Source organism: Pinus tabuliformis, chromosome 3_1 (genome assembly GCF_031772625.1).
Source record: "Pinus tabuliformis cultivar Carrire ecotype Pingquan chromosome 3_1, CPIR1, whole genome shotgun sequence".
Classification (NCBI taxonomy): domain Eukaryota; kingdom Viridiplantae; phylum Streptophyta; class Pinopsida; order Pinales; family Pinaceae; genus Pinus; species Pinus tabuliformis.
Window position 1 is genome coordinate 751,390,795 of NC_142301.1, and position 10,817 is coordinate 751,401,611.

A 10,817-nucleotide genomic window follows, 5' to 3' on the forward strand; every position below is an offset into this window, starting at 1 on the left:
AAAGGGTCATATTGACATTTGTAGGGTGCGCGTTGAGAGCCACGAGTCTCCACCATAGCAGAGAGCAGATTGCCACTACATAGGATCCTTCAGTTTCACTCATGGATTGCTCGTGTTCCACCTATTAGATGATGATGATGCATGTTAAGATATTCCAACACATAGGAAATAGTTAAGTATAACTTGGTCTAGTGTAGATTTAGGTAAAATGTGTTTCTTTACTATGTACATTTGTAACTTACAATCCAACGGTCATGATATGTTCTAGACATGAAGTGATCTGACAATTCATTCTCTCCTCAGTATTACCGACACTTGATCCGTGGCTTAACACCCGATTGGTCCATGATCTCTATTTAAAGAGCATGGAGGGTCATTTCTAGGGCGACCCTTCATGAGAGAAGCTTATGTAAATTTTCTTTCTTTTATTAATAAATTTCCTGAAGTGGCTGCGTTGGCTCAGGTCGTGGACTGTTTCCCTCTTTGAGGGTTTTAACCACGTCAAGAACACTGGTGTATTGATCTGTGATCTGTTTATGAGCAATGTCCTTTGGTGTTCTATCTGAGGAACTTACCCTGTAAATTCCTACATGGTATCAGAGCTATTTGAGGGCCGTATCTGTTGGTGATCCAAATCAGAAGTCAATACAACTGCATCCGACTGTCGCTTCCTAGATCTATTGTTTTTGACTGCTTTCGGGCTGAGAAGACTACTCTATTGTGTTAGGAGCATATGTTCCAGTGAGGAACCCCTTTCATTTCATGCAAAAAGGTTTCCAGTAGCCCTAATTATGTCATTTTTAAGATCTGGAGGTATACAATCTTTATTTGCAGTTTTAGTTATTTATCTCTCTGTTTAGTTCAGTTGATTTATTTCTCTCTTTTTTTATTACCGGATCTATACCTTTCATTTCTGCATATGCTCTTTGCACCGCAACTCTGTGCAATCTAGGCAAATCAGAAACAAAAATAAAGGACACTTTAAGCCATAAGATTTGGTTTTTTTTGTATGTCTGTGTTGGGTTGTGTGGTTTTTGGTTTTGTAGGCAAAAAGAGATTTTTCAGGTAAGCGCGCACCCCAAAGCTTCAGTGACTAAAAAAAAAAACCCTTCCTCTTTTCCAAAAATTACTAGTCTTTTAAACTAGCTCACTTGGTCCAAAGTTACTTTATGAGAATATAGGTCTTGAATTCAAGTCTTTCTTTTTGTTGAGTTACTTTATCAAAAAACACATGTAACTTATGTTTTAAAGTTACTTTATGTAAAAGTGACTTTCACTTATTTATAAAAGTGGGTCACACACACACAGATATATATATATATATATATATATATATATATATATATATTAAGTGAGCTAATTATATAATGTTTGGAAGGGCAGGGGGGCGAGGGGGTAGGGGATTTTTTTTTTAAATATAACATTGTCATTAACTTCCACACATTCACACACTTCGTCACCATCTTCATCAACTTTTCTTCAAAAAGCCATAACTTCTTCATCCAGACGCTGTTTTTTTTTAATCAGCCTAATTTTTCGAGATCTTTCCATTGGAACACTTAGTTTCAACATCTATAGCTTCAATTTCTGTTATAATGGAAATTCCATGCTAAGTTATTCTTGACAGCACCAACTACTTCCAATGGTGGTCCTACATTGTGGATTTACTTAGAAGTAAAGGTCTTTACAGAATAGCCTTAGGCTAAGAAACTAAACTTAAAGATGAAGATAAGGCAGTCAAATGGGAAAATAGGCAAGATCAAGCACGGGGGTTGATAGAGATGTCTATTTCTCCAGACCTTAGATTCCATATCACAAAACTTGATACCCCTAATGAAGCAATGAAACACCTCACTAAAGTTTTTGGAATTAAAAATGAAATTAGAGTCCATCAACTCGAAAATGAGTTGCTTACGTTGGACCCCAATAATTTTTCTTCTATTGAATATTTTTTGTCCAAGTTTAAGACCCTTAGACTTCCCTTGGAAGGTGTTAAGGTTAAGAAAGAAGATGGTAGCCTTATCTATTCCATTCTTACTAAGCTGAGACCAGCCTACTCTGTGTTTGTTTCCACCTTCCATTCTTCTAGAGAAGCCTTTATTTCTCAAGGACAAGACTATAAGTCCCCTTCTTTTGATGTTTTTTGTGATTATTTAATAAGAGAACAAGAAAACTCTTACATGTTGGTCTTCTTAATCTTGGAAACTCTTCTAAGAAAGCCTTAACTGCCCAACAACAACCAAAATCAAAGAATCCTAAGAAGAAATATCCTAAAAAGAATGGTCCTAAACCAAACAAGGGCCCTAAGAAATTTCAGTCTCAAAATGAAAAATCAATTGAACAAAATGATAAGGCAAATAAAAACAAATGGAAGAAGACTAATAGACATTGCAACTTTTGTAATCGAGATGGTCACTTAGAATCCAAATGCTTTAAGAAGATGGAAGCCTTGGAAGCAACAACGAAGAAGCATAACATCCATTTGGAGCACTCTTCAACTTCAACTTCATCTCAGGAATAACACTTTCTACATGTGGTTGTCAAGCATCTTGGTTTGGTTATGCACTAAATGTATCTTCTTCCTCTCATTCTCATGAGTGGATCATTGATTTTGGAGCCTCTTATCACATGGCCAAAAACAAAGCAATGTTTTCTTCTTTAAATGATTGTAACACCAAAAATATATATGTTGGTGATGATAGATCTCTTAGTGTTGTAGGGACTGGAACCGTTCATCTAGACAATGGTAAATTTAATGATGTATTGTGTTCCAACTTTATCCTGCAACCTTCTATTTGTATATCAGATCACTCATTTAGGTGAAGGTAAAACCATTGAATTTTCACCTCACGATGTTATAATTAAGGACCTAAGAGATCCTAAACAGATTTTAGCTACTGGCATTGCTGATGATTCTACAAGGTTGTATAAGTTTAACAACTTTGGGTCATCAGCTCTTCCCTTGGTATTTGTTGCTCATAATGATGAAGTGAGCAAACTTTGGCATGAGCGATTTGGTCACTTAAACTATCACTCCCTTTAAAATCTATGTAAAGAAAATATGGTGACAAGTCTTCCTATGGTATCTTGTAGAGATGGTGTTTGTTCTAGATGTGTACTGGGAAACCATTATCGAGATAGTTTTGAAAAACGTCCCTCTTGGCACGCCTCAGCCCCTTTACATCTTGTGCATAGTGATTTATGTGGTCCACTTCTAGTTGTTTCATTCTCTAGCTACAAGTGTTTCTTAACTTTCATTGATGATTTCTCTAGACGCACTTGGGTATACTTCTTAAAACTCAAGAGTGAAGTATTTAAAATGTTCTTGGCCTTTAAGGCCTTTGTTGAGAAACAATCTAGACATCAAATTCTTAAGTTAAGATCTGATAATGGCAGAGAATATGTTAACAACAAATTCATCAAATTTTGCACTGAGCATGGAATTCAAATGCAACATATTGTTCCATATACTCCACAAAAAAATGGTGTAGCTGAAAGGAAGAATCACACCTTAGAGGAAATGGCTAATTGTATGCTTCAATCTAAAGGACTTAGTCTTAATTCTTGGGCAGAAGCAATTAACTGTGCAAATTACATAGTAAATCACACTCCTACTAAGATTTTAAAGAATATCACTCCAGAAAGAAGCATGGAGCTCAATTAAACTAGATGTAAGTCACTTTCGTGTTTTTGGAAGTGAAGCATGGGCCCATATTCCAGATGAGAAACATAAAGCTTTATAACCTAAGAGTGAAAAATGTATTTTTGTTGGATATTCTGAACATGTCAAAGGATATATTCTTATTCCACTTAAGTCCAAAAATGTTATCATTAGAAGAGATGTAAAGTTTCCTGAAAATATATCGGCCTACGAGCCTAGTTCAATGGATGTGCCACCTCTCTCTATCCCTTGTACTTCTGAAAATATTTCTTCTTTAGACGATGACAACGAGGATGACAATCCTCCGCCACCTTCTCAGGATCCTCCTTCAGTGCCTTAGGTTCCAAAATGGGTCCATGCTACTTAGGATGAAACATGTGCTCTTGTAGGTGATCCTACAGATCAACGACGTACACGTTCTTAGTTCGATAGAGCCTCTTCTTTACTACCTTAAGCCTCAACGAATTATGATTCTGACACCTTTGCCGAAGCTTCAGGCCATCCAGATTGGGACGCAGCTATGAATGAAGAATATTGTTCATTATTGGCAAATGATACATGGGATCTTGTTCCTCTTCCAAAAGGAAGAAAACTTGTTAGATGCAAATGGGTTTACAAAACGAAGTTTGGACCAAATGGAAAAGTTAATAAACATAAAGCTCGTCCTGTTGTTAAGGGTTTTTCACTAGTTGAAGGCATCAACTATACTGAAACCTTCTCCTCTATTGCCAAAATGAACTCTATCTGCCTTGTTCTTTCCCTTGGTGCCTCTTTCAAATGGGAAGTCCATCAAATGGATGTTAGATCTGCCTTCTTGCATGGGGACTTGCATGAAGAAATCTATATGGAACAACCTCCTAGATTTATACAAACAGACTCCAGCCTTCTATGTTAGCTTAAGAAATCCCTTTATGGTCTCAAGCAAGCCGCTTGAGCTTGGTATGCCAAAATGGATAACTTTCTTTTAGATACTGGCTTTTCTAGGTGTCATTCTGATAATATTGTCTACACCAAGAAAATGGGTAAGTCTCTTATCATTCTTGTTCTTTATGTTGATGATCTCATCCTTACTTGTAGTGATCCCAACCTTATAAACCATGTGAAGTCCAGCCTTAAAAAGAAGTTTGAAATGACAGACTTAGGACACTTGCATTATTTTCTTGGTCTTTAAGTCTTGCAATCCAAAGAAGGTATTTCCCTTTCCCAGTCCAAGTATGCCTGTGATCTTCTACGCCACTTTCACATGGAAGACTGTAAGCCAACCCCTTCTCCCTTTCAGTCTGGAGCCAAACTTTCAGTCACTTGTACTTCCCCTGAAGTTGGTGCTACCTTATACCGTTAGCTTGTAGGAAAAATTTTGTATCTGACCCATACTTGTCCTGGCCTTTCCTTTACTGTTGGCCTTATTTCTTGGTTCATGCAAAACCCACATGAAAGTCATTCGAAAGCAGCTAAAAGAATAATTCGTTATGTTCAAGGTACAGTTCAATTTGGGATTCATTACAGTGCAGAAGCATCTCCTCTATTGGTTGGTTTCATTGATTCCGATTGGGCTGGTGACCCCGATGATCGAAAGTCTACTGCAGGCTATGTTGCAGGAAACGTGGGGGGGGGCCCGTTTCCGGCTGGAAACTGGGACGAAACACGGAAACGCGTTTGGTACGGCCAGGAAACGCGTTTCTGGCCGTACTGCCACGTTTCCCGAAACGGAAACGTGGCAGTACGGCCGGAAACGCGTTTCCTGGCCGTACAACCCGCGTTTCCCAATTGAATTGTGTTTTTTTTAATTTTTCTTTTTTTTCAAATTTGTTTTTTAATTTTCTAGATGTGTGTCTAAAGTTATAAAAGTGAATTTTTGCCCTAGTGTTGATATGCAGTTCATGGTAATGTTAAATTCTTAAAGTAAAAGTAATATTCTCCTTTATTTTTCATTTTCATCCTTTTACTTAAATTTTTAACATTACCATGAAATGACTCAGGATGTTTGAGAGTGGTTTCGCTCTCATTGGATTTCATATGGAGAAAGTAGAATTTTAGATCTCACTCAAAATCCAACAGACTTATTTGTTTTTCAGGATTTCAGGATTGGGGGGATTGCAATGTTTCCATTGGATTTTATCATGTACTAGGGTATGGAACTTGTATTTAATCAAGAGAACCAAGCCCTCTATGCAGGGGAAACTCCCAAAAATCAAGATCATGTAGGGTACTAGGGTATGAAACGTGTATTTAATCAAGAGCACTAAGGTTGTTCGACTATGTAGGAGGAGACTCCCAATACAACAGTGGTCCTTCTAAAGAATGGGATGTGAATGCAGAAAATCCTGATTTGGATCTCTCTCTTGCAGCCTTATAGTCTTTATTGTACTTGCAGCCTCATATATTAATATAAATAAAGGCTGATTTTGAGATTTGGATATCCAATAAAGGTTGCTTTTGGATATTCCGATATTTTTATTTTCATTATGTCATCATTCATGAGTAAATGTGATGTAAATTAAATCTTAATGTTTAAGTGTAATAAATTATAATGTATCATTTATGCTTTATGATTGCACACACACACACACACATATATATATATATTTAAATATTTTCTATATATATCTATATATATATTCGCGTTTCCCCGTTTCCAAAATTTGGGGAGGTCGCGTTTCGTATCGCTTCCCATTTCGGAAACTTGTACCCGTTTCCCCGTTTCGTGCAACTTACACTGCAGGTTATGTCTTCACTCTTGGTTCTGGAGCTATTACATGGGCTTGCAAGAAACAAAGTGCCATTTCTTTTTCTCCAGCAAAAGCAGACTATCGTGGCGCCGTAGAAGCTAGTAAGGAAGCCTTGTGGCTTCGTCAGATCCTGTTAGAGTTTGGCTTTCAGTAACAACATCCGACTACATTTTGGTGTGATAATAAAAGTGCCATTCAACTATGCAAAGATCCAGTCCAACATTAGCACAAAAAACACATTGGACTACACATGCACTTCATCAGAAAGCTCATTCATGACCATGTTCTTGAAGTGCAATATTGTTCAACCGATGATCAAGTTGCAGACATCTTTACAAAGGCTCTCATAAAGGCGAAGTTTACTAAACTTCGATTTATGGTTGGAGTTCAAGAAGTTGTCACTAAGGCGGGATAAGCTCTAATGCCTCCTTCCTTCTCCTATTGTGTCATATCTATACATCCTTTGATCCTATCCCAAGTTGTTCTTAAGGGGGGATGTTAGGATATTCCGACACATAGGAAATAGTTAAGTATAACTTGGTCTAATGTAGAGTTAGGTAAAGTGTGTTTATTTACTATGTACTTTTGTAACTTACAATCCAACGGTCACGATATGTTCTAGACATGAAGTGATCTGACGGTTCATTCTCTCCTCGGTATTACTGACACTTGATCCGTGGCTTAACACTCGATTGGTCCATGATCTCTATTTAAAGAGCATGGAGGGTTATTTGTAGGGTGTCCGTTCATGAGAGAAGCTTATGTAAATTTTCTTTCTTTTATTAATAAATTCCCTGAAGTGGCCACGTTGGCTCAGGCCGTGGACTGTTTCCCTCTTTGAGGGTTTTATCCAGGTCAAAAATACTGGTGTATTGATCTGTGATCTATTTGTGAGCGGTGTCCTTTGGTGTTCCATCTGAGGAACTTAACCTGCAAATTCCTACAATGCACTTGAACCACTTTGCCCGGTCGACTCCACTCTTGCACCACACACTTGGTAGATGATCCAGGGCCCAGATGAAGTGTGTCTTGCCACGAGAGACAATGAGAGGGCTTGCATCGTTCTTACAATGCTCATAGATGGAATATGGGTTTGTTCGATCCATTTGGAGACCCATGAGGATGTTTTGTGCCCCCATACCCACTTGGGGACACCATAAGTTGTTTTCTAGGATATCAAGGGGGCACCCCCTTCATCACTAATTTTGGAGCCCTTCCATCCATTTTGGCACATGTTGGACTTCACTAGGCCTTCCAACAATCCTCCTAACTATTGTATTATCATTTCAACCCTCTTGAGAGGCTTTTTTTTCATGTTATGGAGCTATTTTGTGGGCTTGTCACCAACTAGGGTGTTATTTCGCACATTAGAGACACTTTTAGGGGTTTGTTAGGATAATTAGACCCATTGAACTATTAGAGGCTCATATAAATACAAGTGAGGCCTCATTTGTAACTCATCATCACTTGGATTTGGATCATTGTTTCTTCTAAAATTTTGCTATAGCTATTGGAGGATGAATTGGAGGTTCTTTAATGCATTTTGATGTGTGGGTTAATGTTATTCTATTTTGGAGCTTCTCTCTTACAAATGTGATTGATGGATATACATTTTCTGCCATGTAAGTTTCTCTTTTATGCGAAATTTTCATTATATGTTTAATATATGAAATATTGCATCATGATGTTGCTTGTGGTCTAAATTATGTGAAAATCTTGAATCACTTTGGTAATCTTGATCTATTGCATACGTTATTCATTGGGCAATAAAAAGTAAATGTTCCTAGTGGTTTTCTTTGAACCCTAAAAATCTATTATTTGACAAGTCGAAGTATAAATCCTTCTTGTAGCTGGGTACCTGCTTCATTAGGGCATGTGAAACAGCATTAGGCTCCTTGATAGAACAAAACCCTAAATCAATCTCATTCTTGACTCTATTCTCCCAATAGACTAGGCATTGGTCCTAGATCCTTGGTGATCACATTAACTTAACAAAATATCATTCTTTCACCTCTTTTCTTCCTTTTTTCTTCATACCCTAAGAATAAGGAGAATTTCTAGGGTTTGGTGTGAAATTTTAGGGAGGAGGAATTTTAGGATTTCATCCAGACAAGTTTCTTCATTTTTGTCTCCTCTAGGAATCCTCTAGTTTTGAACGAATTACTATGGTGGAATTTCAAATAAATTGATGCCCTAGCTATCACACCAAGGGGGGACCCTTGAAGTTGCTTTGACTTGGGGATTTCTTGAAGGTTTTCACTTTGTATTTCATCATTCAAAACAATTTCCCTTAACTATAGGTAATCATTGGATGAGCCTTTACAACGGTGTATCTCTCAACCATTGGTCTCTTATGGTATTTCTCTTAAGGATTTTTCATGGAAAGTCACCCTAGCTTCTCCCAAAGCTCACACTTTAATTGAATATTTCCATTGAATGAGCCATCCTTGCCTCACTTTGAACCCTAATATAAACACATCAATCAAAAGTGAGGGGTTTTGGAAGTTTTGATCTTAGGCATTCGTCTGTTTTGGATATTCCTAAACTTGAGGTCATCCTTCCCTCAAGCTTTTCTTGGAGATCCCTTCTTTGCTTCTAAAAAAAGCAGCTTATTATTTGAGCCTCTCCTGCAAATGGGCATTGGAAATCACATTGTGCATCGTTAATGACTTCATCATTCTAGTGATTTCCTATACCAGGACTCCTCCCATCAGTGAAAGTCTGTAAAGAGTAGGGAACATTGACTGAGGTGACAATGGGTCCTTGTCACATCGTTGCCATTTGATCTAGTAGTAGTTCCTTTGGAACCCCTCCTAGGACCCCTACGAAATTAAGAAGTAACAGGACCCACAATGTACAGGATACGACAAAGTAGTTGTGATTGCATGCTACATTAGCTAGACCATCAATGTATCTTGTATCTTGTATTCTTGTACTAGTGGATGCATGTGGGCCATTATATCTGGTACGAGATCCCTAAATTGTTGTATTATTAGTTTGATTAATATAACGAAGTTGGGTTGTTGTATAAATTTGTAAAAAGTTGTATATATCTTGTGCACAAGTAGATTTATTGTTGTATATTATTCTGTTGTGCAAAGTATTCTTGTTGTGATACTTGGATTGGTAGCGTCAATGATTTAAGATTATATCCTAGACTCCAATGTTGTGGAAAAACAACAAGGACCCCAAACTAAAATGTCAAACTTAGAAGAGTTGATTTCAAAGGAATCTTGCATGTGATAACATCTGGCTCCAATGGGGATGTTGTCCTCCTGGCGAAGTAGCAAAGAACCTGCAAACAAAGTGCATATCCACTCAACCCCAAACGTCAAAACCTGAAATTTGTGACCAATCCTCAACTGAAATCAAACTGACTGAAAATACCAATACAAATCCATCCATTCTCTGCAACTGAAAATACTGCTAAGAAAATTAAAATCCAAATGCCAAGCTGAAAATATACTGCAATTTGAAAACTAAATCCTTTTGAAAATCAAATTATCTACAAAGTGAGATAAATGCCTCATCTCCAGATTTATTTATATACAAACTACCCTACTTTAATTCCAATCAATGATGATCACTTATGCAAATCTTAGGTCCTTCTCTTCGGGCTTCAAATTTTTCAAAGTATCATCCACACTTGCAAGTTAAATAAAATGGATATATACAATGAGATTTTTGTGGTGCTCTAAGAAAGGTAATGCTTAAGGAACCTTCCATTTACAGGACCTCCACCTATAAGTTCCCCCTTCAAGTCCTACAAAATGAAAGCATTTTTTCCATGATATGCAACAATTTTGTATGGTCCCTTCCAAAGATGATCAAACATTCCATGCTTACCCTTTTCTTCATTTCTGGCATCCCATTTTAAAACCACATCTTCAATCTGAAAGTCATCCTCCTTTTCTCTTTTATAAAAAACCTTCTTCATTTTTTCTTGAAACAACTGAGCTTGGTCATATACATTTTCTCTTGTTTGTTGGACTTCAATCAATTGATTAATTCTCCTTTGAATGTGATTAGGTTCTTCTTCCTACTCCTATGAAAACTTCATTACTGGGATTCCTAAGGAAACATGAAAAATTACCTTTGTACCATAAACCAATTGGAAAGGTGAAGTGCCAATTGACCTTTTAGTGCTAATTTTGTCTGCCCATAGTGCAAACTTCACCTTTGTATTCCATGCTTTCTTGTTATATTTTAATAATTTCTGGATAATCCTAACCAAGATTTTATTTGAGGACTCAATCAGTCCATTTCCCTGAGGGTAGTAAGTTGTAGAATGGCTAAGAGTTATATGATAATCATTACAAAATTTAACCATTTTCTTAGATTTGAATGCTTGGGCATTATCAATTATGATTCTCCTTGGACAACCAAATCTAGAAAGGATATTATTTTCTAAGAATTGAATGATAACA